The sequence below is a fragment of the Heteronotia binoei genome, chromosome 5 (genome assembly GCF_032191835.1).
Source record: "Heteronotia binoei isolate CCM8104 ecotype False Entrance Well chromosome 5, APGP_CSIRO_Hbin_v1, whole genome shotgun sequence".
Taxonomy (NCBI): domain Eukaryota; kingdom Metazoa; phylum Chordata; class Lepidosauria; order Squamata; family Gekkonidae; genus Heteronotia; species Heteronotia binoei.
This window is the reverse complement of record NC_083227.1, coordinates 159,790,249-159,805,371: the sequence shown is the minus strand read 5'-3', so window position 1 is coordinate 159,805,371 and position 15,123 is coordinate 159,790,249. Positions and strand designations below refer to the sequence as shown.

At 46.9% G+C, this 15,123-nt stretch overlaps 1 non-coding gene across 1 annotated transcript; it reads right to left on the bottom strand.

The window, feature by feature from the left end:
* Positions 1-1,291: 1,291 nt before the first annotated feature.
* On the bottom strand, positions 1,292-1,362 carry TRNAS-GGA (transfer RNA serine (anticodon GGA)). Its single transcript has one exon. It is a non-coding gene; the product is annotated as a tRNA-Ser (tRNA).
* Between the last annotated feature and the right edge of the window lie 13,761 nt (positions 1,363-15,123).

Sequence of the window (15,123 nt, the reverse complement as noted above, 5' to 3'; positions counted from 1 at the left end):
TTGCATTATCGTGATCTGTGTGAGCCAAACTCAGCGGAGTAACTATTCTTACTTCATTATTGCAACAGCAAATCATGAGTGTTGTATGTTGATAAGAGTGCCAGAGAAAGACCTGGAAGAACTGGGTTCGAGTCCCCACTCTGCTATGGAAGCTTGCTAGGTGATCTGGAATTCATCACTCTCTCTCAGCCTAACCTGCCTATTGTTATAAGGATGAGGAGAAGAGAAAATGTTATAAATTGCTCTAAGTTCTCATTGGAGAGGGGGGGAAAATGTTGTTTTTTAAAAAGCCCAGCGAAAGCCAACTCTTTGCTAATGTTTTATTTTACCTGTAAATAATTTGATAGCCTTGTGGTTAACATTTTCCTGTTCGAAAGAGATTGAGGGCAGGTATTTAACCTGGGAATAATGTTATCGCTTAACAGACTCGGCTTCCATTTGGTGAGTCACCATTCCCTCCTATCTCTTCTGGAAAATAACTGCAGAAGCGGCAGTCGTTGGATGCAATGATCTGTAATGATCATAGTATCCTGACTCATACTAGTAGGTTGAGCTCATCTTTAGGAGCCTCAGATTATTTGGCAAAAAGTTAAGCAAAAACCTCACTATCCCCCCTCCCCAAAGGAGCATGTCCTCTTGAAGAACATTTAAATGTTCATAGCGCAATATTAGGTAACAGAGCCAAATATAACATCTGCTGTGCCGGAGCAATGTTTTACTAGCTTCATGAACATATGAACATATGAAGCTGCCTTCTACTGAATCAGACCCTCGGTCCATCAAAGTCAGTATTGTCTTCTCAGACTGGCAGCGGCTCTCCAGGGTCTCAAGCTGAGTTTTTTCACACATGTTTGCCTGGACCCTTTTTTGGAGATGCCAGGGATTGAACCTGGGACCTTCTGCTTACCAAGCAAGATGCTCTGCCAGTGAGCCATTGTCCCTCACTTAAAGAACATCTGAAGCTGCCTTCTACTAAATCAGACCCTCCTGGGTCCATCAAAGTCAGTATTGTCTTCTCAGACTGGCAGCGGCTCTCCAGGGTCTCAAGCTGAGTTTTTTCACACATGTTTGCCTGGACCCTTTTTTGGAGATGCCAGGGATTGAACCTGGGACCTTCTGCTTCCCAAGCAGATGCTCTACCACTGAGCCACCATCCCTCCTACATATGAAGCTGCCTTATACTGAATCAGACCCTCGGTCCATCAAAGTCAGTATTGTCTCCTCAGACTGGCAGCGGCTCTCCAGGGTCTCAAGCTGAGTTTTTTCACACATGTTTGCCTGGACCCTTTTTTGGAGATGCCAGGGATTGAACCTGGGACCTTCTGCTTTCCAAGCAGATGCTCTACCACTGAGCCACTGTCCCTCCCCCAATGATGCAGCCTGCCTTGTTGGGAAGACTTGTATTACTCCTTCAGCCACTGCTCATTGAGAAGGGTACACTTATCTGTACACATTCTTTTTGGGTTGGGGATGCCAAGGAATTTCTCATGTTTACTGGTTTTACTTGAGGCTTTGAGTGGACTCTTTCCTACTGATAAAAGACATTACAGCTGCTGAACATATCTGACTTGAAAATGTTAAGAAACAGATATCAATTGCCCCTACTCCATCAGAACAAGGAGACAGACGTCATGTTGGATTTAAGCAAGGGTCACTTGAGTAACTATTTAGATACTGTACAGTAAGGGGGGAAAGACAGGAGCATGTAATAAGCAAGGCAAGTGGTCATCCTTGGACCACTCCCTCGCCCTCCATTGGACAATGCACCTTCTCCAGGCACAAGCATCTCTCCGGCTCATGGCTGGCTGGTGTAGCAAGCAGGCAACCGCCCTGGAGCACCACCCTGAAGCCATAAAAGTTGTGGAGAAGAGCCTAGCCAGGGTGGTACCAAAGGCAGCCCCCGTTCCCAGTCCTGAGCTGTATACCCTATTCCTGATGGACTCCTTCATTCCAAGAGGAATATACTTTATATTTGGATCCACTTTTCTTTATCCACACTAAACTGTCAAGTGATTAAGAAGAAGATGTGAAGATATTGGATTTATATCCCGCTCTCCACTCCGAAGAGTCTCAGAGCGGCTCACAATCTCCTTTCCCTTCCTCCCCCACAACAGACACCCCGTGTGGAGGGTGGGGCTGGAGAGGGCTCTCACAGCAGAGGACAACCTCTGCCAGAGCTATGGCTGACCCAAGGCCATGCTAGCAGGTGCAAGTGGAGGAGTGGGCAATCAAACCCGGTTCTCCCAGATAAGAGTCCTCATACTTAACCACTACACCAAACTGGTTAAGTGATTAACCTGTTTAACAGGAAGCACCAAATCCATTGTCATCTGCAAACTTTATTCTCTCATTGATTCCCCCGGCTCTTATTTTGCAATCTGTTTTTAGATGCTTTTGTAAGTGGAATTTTGGCTTCCCTTTTTTAAAAAACAAAACAAAACCAGTTATTACTTTTTCATGCAAACATAATACAACACAATGCATGACAGAAAACAATTCGGCTTCACTATCCAGCATCCTATTTAGAATTCTTTGAATGGCTAGCAAGTATGTCAATAAAAGCTAGCCTTTTTTTGGCCTGTCTTTACCTCTTGTGACTGATCACTTCCTTGTTATGTTGATGACTGACAGATCTTTTTGGAAACATTTTAAATTAGGCGATTCTATCACGAGGCTACAGGGATTCAACAGCGTAGAAAGGTTTGGTTTAAAGGAAAGCACTTGGTAGTCAGTTTGGGCTTTTAAATATTTAAAACAATTTGTATAGTTAAATTTTTAGATGCAATTTGCACACAGAGAGAGAGATATTGCAATCAATTATATTGCAGCAGTAAATATATTTCAGCACTAAATATTAAAAAGGAAAGATAAAATATGCACATTTTAGTTTATTGAAATTTGCTGACACGGTTGAGTTAAGAATTCAGGTAGAATAATTTGCACTCACAGGTGAACTCTTTAAAAACACTCAACATTTACGGGTTCATGCTTTTGCAGTTTAGGAATCAGAACTGGCATGACAGGAGAGACTTACCAACCCCATTACTTACACAGAAAACTGCTATAGCAAGATTGTTCTTCTACAGTCATACAGCTGCTACATGTTTGATACAAGATAGAACTATGCAGAGTGAGCTCTCCATAGAGCTCAGTATGCATAGTAGAAGCCCTAAATCTGTATGATGAATATGTTTATTGCTTGTGTGGAAATTAGGCAGTCCTGACATGAACAGAACTCCATATGTGTACTGTAACAGGTGAACTGTGGGGGTTTACTTTGTATTACAGGTTTTTTTTTCAGTTCAGTTGTGTGTTCAGTTCAGTTATATGTTACGTAAACTTGCAAAATCTATAGCACTCTGTAATACTTTAATTGATCAAGCCTGCTCTGTGTGATAAAGAAATGTCAACTTACTAGAAATCTTTACATTTCCAGCAGATATTTTTTGAAAAATAAATGAAGTATTTTGCTTCAGTTCTCTGGCACAGATAAGGGAAAAGAGGAAACAAAGAAAATACCTTCTAGCATCATAGCCTGTCTGACTCTGACAGCAGTGCCTTAGAACTTTCATTAGTGCTTGTAAATCTTTCGGGAACTGCCTGATTTTACTTACAATGCTGCAAGTAGGCCTCAAATGAATTAGCCAATGTGTGTGTTTCCTTTGAACAGAACAGAAAGGAGTATTACTAGCCGTGCTAATTTCTATTAGAAACCTAGACTACATTTTCTTCTCTTGTACTTTGTATTGGAAATGATGATTTTGTTGGTATAACTTATATTTTACCCAGTGAATGATCCTCAGTTTTATTTTTCCACGAAAGCTCTTTTACGCTCCCAGAGTGAGCCATGGTGTTCAATTACAAAGTTGTTTATTAATGGGTGGGCCCTACGGTTAGTGGAGAAGATATTGGATTTATATCCCACCCTCCACTCCGAATCTCAGAGTCTCAGAGCGGCTCACAATCTCCTTTACCTTCCTCCCCCACAACAGACACCCTGTGAGGTGGGTGGGGCTGAGAGGACTCTCACAGCAGCTGCCCTTTCAAGGACAACCTCTGCCAGAGCTATGGCTGACCCAAGGCCATTCCAGCAGGTGCAAGTGGAGGAGTGGGGAATCAAACCCGGTTCTCCCAGATAAGAGTCCGCACACTTAACCACTACACCAAACTGGCTCTCTAGTGGGAAGTAGATAGTGGGTTCTAAATTTATTTGTCCTCTAGCCTGATAGATTTTTTCCCCCTGCTACAGGATTAGGAATTTTCGTATTAATTAGTCACCTTAATTAGTTCAAACATGTTATAAATCATTAGGGTTTGTAGAATCTTTCGGGCTCAAGTGCCGTGTTCTACTGGAGAAAGTTTTTCTTCCAGACGTTTCTGGAAAAACTTTCTCCAGTAGAACTTGAGCCCGAAAGATTCTACAAACCCTAATGATGTTACCAGCCATGAAAGCCTGAAATCTTTGATGTTATTAATCAGTTGGGAGGTTTGTAGTAGGGTGAGTTGATAAGTTGAAGGAGGGGAAGGATGGCCTAAGGGCTAGATTTTAGAAGGCAGTCAGTAGGTTTCAGGTTAGCACTGTTGGAATTAGAACTGGGATTTGCTGCTGGATGCTTGACAGGTCTGTTATGGGCCAAAAAACATTGAGCAGGGGAGGCCATGCAAGGGTTGGGGATACCAGTGATAGGAAGTGGGGGAGATATAGTGGTGGAGCTATTCCATTGAATGGAATGGAATAGGCTGGAGATATGGCAATGCTCAGACCTCTTCCTTCCTATGTCCCATCCCAAGGAATGTCAGTTGCAGCCAGGCTAGGACTGCTTACAGATCTCTGACACATTGTTTAATGCCAGGTCTATTAACAACAAAACTTCTGACCTGAGAGAGTATCTTGCTGAGCACAACATAGACCTGGCTTGTGTGATTGAGAGCTGGGTGCAGGAGGATGAAACTGTCACCCTTAACTAACTCGCTCTACCTGGGTTCTCAACACTCAGCCAGTCCCAGATAACTGGCTGGGGGCGTGGTGCTGCTTATTTAATATTCTTTTTTCCTTTAGGGCACTCCCGGCACCCAAAATCACTGATGTTGAATGTGTTGACCTGGCATGGGATGACGAGGAGAGTTTGGCTACCTGACTGGTGTACCGTCTGCCTAATACACCAACAGATATCCTGCCTGGCCAGTTAGATGCTATATCTGGCTGGACCCTGGAGTACCCCAGGCTATTAGACTTGGGGGGTTTCAATTTCCATATTGATGATGCAGTGTCTTCTCAGGCCAAGGACCTCATGTTGTTCATGGAGGCTGTGGGATGCAGTCCCATGGGCAGACCACTTTGCTCTGAAGGGCCAACTGGGCATGCCAAATCCTCCCCATTTAGGTGGTGAGCATATTTATACTTAAGCAAGGAGCCAAATGGATTCTGAGCAGCTTCAGGAAGCTCTGCAGAATCAGAAGCCTCCTGGTGATTTGTTAGATGTGCTGGTGTAGGACTGGTATTCCTGGGTCTCCAAAGCTGGTGATACCACCTCCTGGTGCTCTCTCCACCCCCCAACAAAAGCAGCCCCATGATATAGCCTGGAGATGTGGAGGATGAAACGAGAGCTGAGACAGCCAGAGTGAGTGTGCTGGCATATTCGTGATGAAGTGGCAAGAACATCTTATAGAACATTTATGATATGCAGTGAAGTCCGCTAAGAGAGAATTCTATGTGGCCTCCATTGTATCTGCAAAGTCATGCCCAGCACAATTGTTTAGAACTATTCAATCATTAACTTAGTTGCCGCAAGACAAACAAAATGGTAGGGAACTGGACATTGCCTGTGAGGCATTTGTGACTTATTTCACTGATAGTCTTAAAGCTTCACAAGGACCTCCCAATGACAGTTGATACAGTAATAAGGGAACTAGAAACCCATTGTCCACCTTCAACTGACTTATCAGGAGGATGTTGACAGAGTCCTGGCAGCTGTGAAGCCAACCACTTGCCTCCTTGACCCATGCTCTTCCTGGCTGGTTAAAATCTGCAGGGATGGTTTCCAAGTGCCCCAGGGAGAAATTATCAAGTTATCCCTCTCTTCTGGGACATTCCTAGTGGGGGTAAAGGAGGCAGTGATTTGTCCTTTCTTAAAGAAACCAACATGGCCAACTACCACCCAGTCTCAAATCTTCCATTTCTGGTAGTTGATAGGGCTGTGGCCAAACAGTTTCAGGTTTTCCAGGATGACACATACATCCTTGACCCATTTCAGTCCAGTTTCCACCCTGACCACAGGATGGAGATGGCACTAGTTACCCTCACAGATGACCTCAAGAGACACCTGGATCAGAGCGGGGCAGTGCTGCTGCTACTTCTGACAGCAGCTTTTGACACAGTCAACTTTGACCAATTGACCCTCAGTCTCACTGACATAGAAGTTTGGGGGACTGCCCTACAATGTTTTTGTTCCTTTCTCCATGGTCAGGGACAGAGTGTGGCACTTGGCAAGAGGATATCCTTGTGATACCCACTTGAACATGGAATGCTACAGGGAGTGATCCTCTCACCAATGTTGTTTAACATATAAATGTGCCCCCTCACCCAGAAGGACCGGGGAGCACATTTAGATGTTGGGCTGGGTTGTCACCAAGATTTGGATGACATCCAGCTATATCTGTGGATGGATGACTGCCTGGACTCTCCTTTGGAAAATCTAACCAGGGAATTGGGGGCCATGGCTGGATGGTTGCAGCAGAGCCAGTTGAAACATAATCCAATTAAGACAAAGGTCCTGCACCTGAGTCGGGGGTGGGGGGGGGGTGGAATTGAATCAGGAATCAGGCTACCCACCTTGGATGGCACATCACTTGTGCAAACCCAGAGGTTGAGGAGCCTGGGGGTGGTCCTGGATGCCTTGCTTACTTTGGAGGCCCAGGTCATTACAGTTTCCAGGTTGGTCTTTTATTATCTTTGACAGATCAGGCAACTGGTTCCCTATCTCTCCCCCAGGATATGGCTGCAATGCCCCACGCAGTGGTCACTTTCAGGCCTGATTACTGTAACTCACTTTACATAGGCTTGCCCTTGTGGCTGATCCAGAAACTCCAGCTAGTGACACCTGGTGACTGTATCACCTGTGCAGGCACACATTCACCTGGTGCTACCCAGTTGCACTGGCTAAATATTGAGTACCAGATGCCATTCAAGGTATTGATACTGACCTTTAAAGCCTTGCACAACCAGGGACTGACATATCTGAGGGACCACCTCTCCCCATATGTGCCCCAGGGAGCCTTGCTCTTGTCTGATCAACGTCTACTGGTTGTCCACTGCCCCAAGGCCCAGCCGGAACTCCAGCAGTTCCGCCTGGTTGTCTCGGCTTGATAGAGAGGGTCGGGGCCAGAGCCAAGAGGGGAAGGAGATGGCAGGGGAGATTATAAAAGGGAGAGGCTGAGTGGGGTTGTGGGGAGAAGCGCTAAGAGACTGGGCAGCCAAGAGAGAGGGAGCCAGTCCCAGCGAGGGTGAAGAGACCACCTGGGTGATGTTAACCCAGTCTCTCACCCAGTTCTGAGACTCCAGCCTAGCTGCCAGGTGCTGGGGCAGTAGGGGCAGGGCAACAGCTGATGGGGGAGGGGCCCAGCCCAGGCCTGATACCTCAGCCTGAGGGACATCTACCTAGTCTCAACTAGAGCCAGGGCTTTTCCTGCCTTGGCCCTGGCCTGGTGAAACAAGCCCCCATTAGAGATCAGGGCCCTGTGGGACCTATTATCATTCCACAGGGCCTGTAAAATGGAGCTGTCCTGCCAGGCCTTTGGATGAGGTGGGGGTGTGGTGCTGGCCTCCCTTGCTGAAGCCTTCCATCTTAGCATGACCCAGTTTAAGAAGACAGAGGGATCTAGTGGCACCAGCTTTGGAGACTGTGCACTTATATTACTAGTGCTGTTTCAGATCATATTGTTTTAACTGTTCTTAAATGTCTTTATGTATGTATTTATTGATTTATTATCATGAGCCAATGGCTTAAGAACCTGTGATGTCATCCTCCCTGAGCCCACTTGCAAGGAGAGCAGAAGTCAAATGTAAATAAATAAATATGAGACCGCCCAAAGTTATCTGGGATCAACCAAAACCATCTGAGATTGATCGAATCAACCAAGTCAGCTGGAGCTAGCTGGAACGGTCCACCTATTCGCCTCCTTCTCAAAGCTCTACCACAAAACCATACACATTGTTGTCCAAATGGCTAGCAACAACAGTGAGTCAAACAGGTTGGGCCCACTTGGACTCCACCTGAGACTGTCCAGGGTTATTGGCACCTGCAATCACCTGAGGCCACCCTGGCCCAAGCCCATCCAAAGCCCACCCAAGGCCACCTGTCAGTTGCCCCAACTGGGTTTCTGGCATCAGGAGCCCCATGGTGAAAGCAGGAAAGCATGACAGTCAGACTGGTGTTCATTTTGCTGAGTAAAGAGAGTTCCCTCACTATCTCTTTCTTTCCACATCTCCACGGGGCTGCATTAGGCTGCTAGACTCATGAAAGCACCTCAGGATGAAAAAAAAATAAGATAATCTTGTCTGCTGGACAATGTCCACAGTTGAATCAAAAATTATAACAAATTATAACAAACATGGGCAGGAGTTCCAACTCAGAGTTCTGCACTGGGCACCACCTTGAATGACATCATGATCATAAATGGAAAAAGTAACATTCAGTAACTGTGGCAGCAAACAAGCAGAACTTTCCACACAACAGGGAATTTAGTTGACTTAAATTTGGAGTGTAAGGACAAAAGTAATCATAGAATGAAAAGGAACATGTTATTGAGCTTCAGTGTATGCTGCACACTTCAGTGTGAACGTGGACCAATTCAAGACCAGATTCACAGTAAATAGCCCATGTGAAAGGAGAAAACAAGAACAACAGATCTGCTCCTTTACTGTCTTAAATGAGCTACTGGCTAGGTTCTACACCTGACTTGAAAGAATAGCAGTAATCTTAATAACTCTCACAGTGATCAGTTTAGACAAAATGCAAAACCATGTCTTGTTTAGGGTTTGTAGAGTCTTTCGGGATCAAGTGCCGTGTTCTACTGGAGAAAGTTTTCCTTCCAGACGTTTCGTTCTCAGCTGCGGAGAACATCCTCAGTGGTGTTGCAGCCGGAGCAGGCGCTCAGACCTTCTTGGCTGCTGTGCATTGAGTGCACAGCAGCCAAGAAGGTCTGAGCGCCTGCTCCGGCTGCAACGCCACTGAGGATGTTCTCCGCAGCTGAGAACGAAACGTCTGGAAGGAAAACTTTCTCCAGTAGAACACGGCACTTGATCTCGAAAGACTCTACAAACCCTAATGATGTTACCAGCCATGAAAACCTGAAATCTTTCATGTCTTGTTTTACCTTGGTTAGTTATTGAATGCAGGATTGGGTCCACAAGCAAGTGAATCCTAGCTTGTTTTGGCAAGTCCTGTCTTCAGCAGTGAAACTGTCTTCTCCATCTCCTCATCAGCGATGCAGACTGATTTTACACTGGGCAAAAGATCCAGTAATGCTGCGCTTTCAACATCTACATTACAATGTGCCTTGACTTCTGTCTTGCTCCGGTGTTTTGACTGTCATTTGCATTTAAATTCCTGAATTGGCTCTGACACCATTTTCAGCATGGAGTTGCCCCTGACTTTCCAAGACTACTTTTGAATGAGGGTTTTCCAGGAAGCCCATTCCACAGGACCGTAAAGATGATATCTTTCCTGGGAAACAGGGCAATAAACTCATTTCTCAAGAAAGAACAAAGGAACTCTTAAACCTGCCCCCCTTCCCCCCTCCAGTAAAGCAAGCAAATGTGGAGGGGAAGTCCGGGAGCAAAATTTTGAGTGTAGATGAAAAAATATACTCCAGATTTCTAGAAGGTGATTTCAGTGCTCAGAAAATCAGACCCAAACATGAATGTAGAATCAGCCACAGATGCTACCCAGCCTGCTTTGTGGTGCACAGCTAATGACAAAGTCTTGCCGCATCGTGAGCAGAGAAGGAATGAAGCAAGCCTCTGAGAGATGGAGAAAGGAATAGAAGAGAAAATCGACAAAAGTTGGTGTTTGGAGATGAACACTCCTAATGAAGATGCAGTCCCCCTAATGAATATACAAGAAAACAGCTTTGGGTGTAACTAGTTGAATTATTGAATTATGCAGTTCTACATCACTTCATAAATATGCTGACATATTTAAATGGGTGGGTTGTGCAAAGCAGTCTGGCAACGACTATCTTTGCTGGACAGACCCGCCCTGTGTTGTGTCTCGAGAAAAGATAAAATGTCCATAAAGGTAAAACAAATGTTTTTTTTACAGCTCCATAAAATCAAACATCATCACAGCAGCCACAGCTGCTGGCAAGATAAGATTCAGAAAACAAGTGCTCTGCATGAAGTATAATCAGCCCAGTTAATGGTAAACTCTCACAACACATACTATGGCAAGTCATAATAACCAATACATTAAACCCCTTCCCTCCTAGCTGACATAGTCCTGCAGGTATCTTGGTTGAATTCTATTATGCTGTGGGTGACCATAACCCTGCACTGGAGGTGGTGTAACTTCTGTAACAACTGGTGTTTCTATAGCCATCAACTCACTTTGAGACTTAGGCTCCACATCAACATGACCTTGCACTGGTCCCTGTATAGAAGTTTATTCATTTATTCCCTCCACTGGGATAACGCTGACCTTTGCATAACTCCCACTAGCAAAAGGAAATCAATGAATCAGGCACACATCCCCTCGTTTGGTCCACGTGTCATCACAACATAAGTTCATCTGATGTCTCTGCCCAATAAGATAGGGGACCCATAGCTTGTGTCATAGTAGCAGGGATCCATGCTGACCCGGAACCATAATTTCTAACATAAATAGGGCCATCTAGAGCAAATGTATGGATAGGATTTCATACTCCAGCTTCCTTCTTTGGTTGATCCTCCCAACCGGAGGCTCCCAACCAGAGGCCCCCAGAGACAAAACAGCCTTGTCTCCGGGGACCTTTTTGCCCCATCGTAAGGAGGAGGAGAGAGCAGGGCATTATGGGAGGTGAGGGCGGAGCAGGCACGCCTTAACGGCTGTCTCCGCTTCTGCCTCCCAGTCTTTGCCTCGTGCTCAGGGAGCAGAGCGCTTGGACGAGCTCCTCCTGTCCTGCCCAGCACGGGGCCTTTCGGCATGTTGGTTTTCGCGCCGCTGCAAGCAGCGGTGGCGATCCCTCGGCTGAGCTTCAGAGGAAGGGGCTGTAGCTCAGTGGCGGCGGTTTCCTGGCGGCCACAGCCGCTTTTGAGCATCAAGGGACGGCGATCACATGGTTTTCGGCTGCGTGGAGGTGGCGGGTGCACTTTTTGGCACTGCGGTTTGCTGCTGGCTGGGTTCTTTAGCTCAGCCAGCGGTTTTTCTCTGCCTTTTCCCGGGGGTTGTTCCCCCTCTGTAGCTGGGAATATCAGGTCTAGTTTCGGGGCCCTCTTCAGTCCCCCCATCCTGATTGTTGGGGTGGTCTGCACTGTTGCTGGGCGGGCCGTTTAGGGGGTCTAGCTTCGGGGCCCTCTTCATTCCCCCCGTCCTATTGTTGGGGTGGTCTGCACTGTTGCTGGGTGGAGCGGTGGCCATTTTTCCTGCTTATTACTCCCCTGTGGCTGGGTGAGGCGATGGCCATTTTCGCTGCTTATTACTTCCCTGTTGCTGGGCAGGGCTGTGGCCATTTTTTCTGCTTATTACTTCCTTGTTGCTGGGCAGGGCGGAGGCCATTTTCTCTGCTTATTACTTCCCTGTTGCTAGGCAGGGCGGCAGCCATTTTTTGTTAGTCTCTGCTTAGAGCCACCCCCCCACCCCCGTTTCTTGCAGGCTAGATATTGGGCTCACTAGCCATGCCTAAGGGGCAAGGAAAATCAAAGGGCAAGAGCCCTGCACCAAAATCCCAGCCTCGCTGGCCAGTTTCTTATAAGTGCCTGGTGCCTCAGCCTATCTTATATGAGGATGACTCCTTTGAGCAGTCTGTATTAGCTAGGTTGGCTGCTTTGGAGAGTTCTAGTGGCAAGCCCCATATCACAGAGGTTGGGAGTAAGAAGGGCGTTTCATCCAAAGCTGTCAAGGCTGCTGATAGGAAACGGTTTCAAGAAGAGATTCTTAACTGCTTGTCTTCTCTTGAGAGCAGGTCCAGCCCTGTTGAGATGGATGGAGCGTCACATCTCCCGGTGGAAGTTCCTGATGTGGACGCCCGGCAAGGTGTGCAGTTTGGAAGGGGCGACTCTGTAGAACACACTAATGTAGCTTGGCCATGGGGGCCATGGGGGCAGACAGATATATTTGGGCCTGTGGCCAATAGCCAGTCTGCAGTGTTTACTAATTCTCAACCTTGGGCTTGGGGTTTTAATTCGGCTAACCCTCTAGCATCTTGGGGTGGTCTGCCTGGTCAGTTTCCTGAACTATCTTCGGCCCCTTGCAGTGGCTGGGGATTACCTTATCCCTGGTGCCCATCTTACTCTTCGGTGCTTGCTAAGGCCTTACCTTTTGATGATCTGGCTGTTCCCTTAGGGGATCACTTGTTGTCAGCCACCAAGGATAAAATATTAAAGGGTGAATTTGTGGACCTTTTTTCTCTGCTTTACAGGGAGCTTGAGAAAAAGGATAAGGAGGACCTTGATGATAGGGAAAAGGAGAAAATCAAACGGCGTAAAGTAGATAGGACCTGGGCAAATTGGGTGCTCGGTTTCATTATCTATGCCGGAAAAATTTCCAGGTCTCATCCGTGGAGGGCCATTTCCCTTTTCCAGTATTTTGCTAACATATACAAGAGCTACATCAACTTTAGTGGCCCTGCCTGGCTTCAGTACGATGAGGAATTCAGGATGAGGACAGCCTTGAACCCATCCCTTCAATGGGATCAAATTCAGCCACAGTTGTGGCTGCAGGTTATGTCTCCAAAGAGACCTAATCTCGGAGATAGGTCAGGCAGCGGCCATGTTGTGCAGCGCACAGCCGCTGCTTCTGGTTCCCATGGTAATGCAGGGCAGGCAGTTCAACCCCACTTGCTCTGCTGGGAGTTTGGTTCGCTGGGCGTGTGTGGAAGGAAGAACTGCCCATTTAAGCACAAGTGCCCTCTGTGTGGAGGGTCTCACTCCTTTATGAATTGTTCCCGGGGTAAACCCAGGAAGGGGCTGCACAGGCAGGGCTCTGGTGGGACAAACAAGCCTTTTGGAAAAGAGCCACAACTCAATAAGGGTGACAGTGCTTGAGGCCTGGCTCCGTAATTATCCTAAGGTTGAGGATACAGTTTACTTGTTCAACGGTTTTAAGTTCGGTTTCAGAATTCCTTGTCAGGGACCCAGAAGGCCGTTTATGGCCAATAACCTGAAGTCAGTTACAGGTATGGAGCATATAGTTCGACAAAAAATAGGGAAAGAATTGGCTGAGGGCAGGGTGATTGGTCCATTTCCTGTACCTCCTGTGGGTTCTCTGCAGGTCTCTCCTTTGGGCATTGTGCCTAAAAAGACCATAGGAGAGTTTAGATTGATCCACCATTTATCTTACCCTTGTGGGGAGTCGGTGAACAATGCCATACCTGAGGTATTGTGTACTGTGTGGTATACATCTTTTGACGCAGCGGTTCACATGGTGAGGCGCTGTGGGGTGGGTGCTGAGTTGGCGAAATGTGATGTAAAGTCTGCCTTTCACCTTCTCCCTGTTCATCCTTTGGATTTTGAATTGCTGGGTTTCCAATTTGATGGGCAGTTTTACATGGATAGGGTTTTGCCCATGGGGTGCTGTTTCTTGTGCTGCGTTTGAGCGCTTTAACTCTTTTTTAGAATGGGGTGTGTGCTGTAGGGCTAGTTTAATCAATGTGGTGCATTACCTTGATGAATTTTTGTTTGCCAGCCCCTTGGGCTCCGGCCAGTGTGCCCGCTTGCTGGCGGCCTTTACAGCGCAATCTGAGGAGTTGGATGTCCCCCTAGCCCATGAGAAGACAGAGGGCCCTACCCAGCGATTGACATTCTTAGGTGTTGAACTAGATTCCTTGCAGCAAACCTCTCACCTTCCAGGGGAAAAAAAATGAGGCTCCAAGGGCGGGTTGCCCATTTTTTGTTGTGGCGGAAGGCAACCTTGAACGAGTTGCAGCAGTTAGTGGGACACCTAAACTTTGCTTGTAAGGTGGCTGCTCCTGGCCGTCCTTTCTTGAGGAGGCTGTGTGATTCAATGGCTGCTCTACACCAGTCGCATCACAGAATTAGGATTTCCAGATGCATACGGGAGGACCTCTGCTCTACACCAGTCGCATCACAGAATTAGGATTTCCAGATGCATACGGGAGGACCTCTTCTTGTGGCAGGAGTTTTTGGCCTCATTTAATGGTGTCTCCATTTGAAGTGAGGATTTGAGGTTGGAAGCCAAGCTTCAAATTACATCCAATGCTGGAATTGGCATCTATTTTCACGGACACTGGTACACGGAGAACTGGCCTATGGAATGGGTAGATGCAGGGTGGACCAGGGACTTGACCTTCTTAGAGTTCTTCCTGATCTTGGTGGATGTTTGGTTGTGGGGAAATGAGTTGGCGGACCACACAGTCTACTTTTGGTGTGACAATTTAGCTGTGGTGCATGTCATCAATTCCCTCACTTCTAAATCACCCAGGGTTATGGGGTTAGTTCGGCCTTTCACACTGCAATGCCTGCGGCGGAATATTTTATTTTTTGCCAGACATGTGCCTGGGGTGGATAATGGGGTGGCTGACATTCTCTCTCACAAACAGATGCAGAGGTTTCATCAGCTTGCCCCAGACACAGATCTTCTTCCTACATGGATGCCCTTGGAGATTTGGACGATTGGCAGGTCAAGGCCAGCAGAGCAATAAGTATCACTATTGCTTCTAGCACTAGAAAATCATACACAAGGGCAGTGAGCCAGTTTGAGAAGTTTAGGAGCACCGTACAGCATGGAATGCCGTCTTCCAGTGGAGCATTTACTCCACTATTGCGTATCATTGCAGTGCAGGGGCCGGTTGTCTGCTTTGGCTTTTGCCAGTAACTAGTGATTTCCACATTCGGAAGATGCTCGAAGGGTGGGCCGGAGAGGCCGGGTTAGGTTGGATGCAAGGCAGTTGATTTCACCCATAATTCTT